Genomic DNA, 1,031 nt, shown 5'->3' with positions numbered 1-1,031 from the left:
GTGCTGCAGGGCGGCTCCGAGAAGACGGCACGGCTCCGCGTCCTGAGGCTGGTGGGGTGTGGGGCAGGGGCCCAGGTCTAGTGCTCGTCAACCCCACGCAATAAGAGAGCTGTTTAAAATAGCATTTCCTTAAGGAAGATAAAAAACACGTGGACAGAAACCTACAACCCTGGCTGCACCCAGAACCTCAAAGCCCCATCCTTCTTTCCCAGCCCCCCGAGCATCTGCCCTGGGTGCCTGAAGAGTACCTGGAAAAAACAGAGTTAACGCACCAAAGATGAGTGGTGTGCTTCCCGCTGGGACGACCACAGGGCTGTGGTCCATGGGGACCGGACGCCGGGCCCTTGTCCAGGGCAAGTGCTGCGCCACGGGTCTGGGGGGACAGGAACGTGGCTGGGGGAAGCCCCATGGGGGCCAGAGAGAGAACACGCTCTGCTAAGCGCTGTGGCGTGTGCCAGGTCTGCGTGGGAGGGAGCCTGGCTGAAGAGGAGGGGCGGCTGCGGCCTCTCCTCCAGCTACCCCCGCACCAAACAGGGTGCCATGAGGGGCCGGCCCTTCACCAACAGGGCTCCCTCGGGCCAGGCCGGGATCCCTGTCAACCTCTGAGCCTTGGAGGTGGGCCACCCTAGGGGAGGCAAGGCAAGACGGGGTCTCTGTCTGTCCCCTACTCCAAGTGCCTCAGGAGGAAGGCCACTGGGGGCTGCAGGGGCGGGCTTGCTCACAGCCCGTCATCGGGAACCATGGGTGAGGGCCCGATGCCCCCCAGCCTCCGGGCTGTGCTGATGAGCGAGCGCAGCTGCACCAGCTTCAGCGGCCCCACCTCCCGGGGGTCCTGGGTCTCCAGCCACCGCAGCGCTGTCTCCAGACCCCGAACGGCCTCCCCAGCAGTGGGGATGGCCTCTTCCTCCTCCTCCTCTGCTCCTCCTGCCACCGCTGAGGGTAGGCTGGCAGGGAGCAGGGGGCCCCCAGGGACCAGCACGGGAGGCCGGCTGGGGCCCCAGTCCTCTCTGCCACCGGCCGGCAGGCCCCCC

The sequence above is a fragment of the Bison bison genome, unplaced genomic scaffold (assembly GCF_000754665.1).
Source record: "Bison bison bison isolate TAMUID 2011002044 unplaced genomic scaffold, Bison_UMD1.0 scf7180017853264, whole genome shotgun sequence".
Classification (NCBI taxonomy): Eukaryota; Metazoa; Chordata; class Mammalia; order Artiodactyla; family Bovidae; genus Bison; species Bison bison.
Note: the sequence above shows the minus strand (reverse complement) of the source record.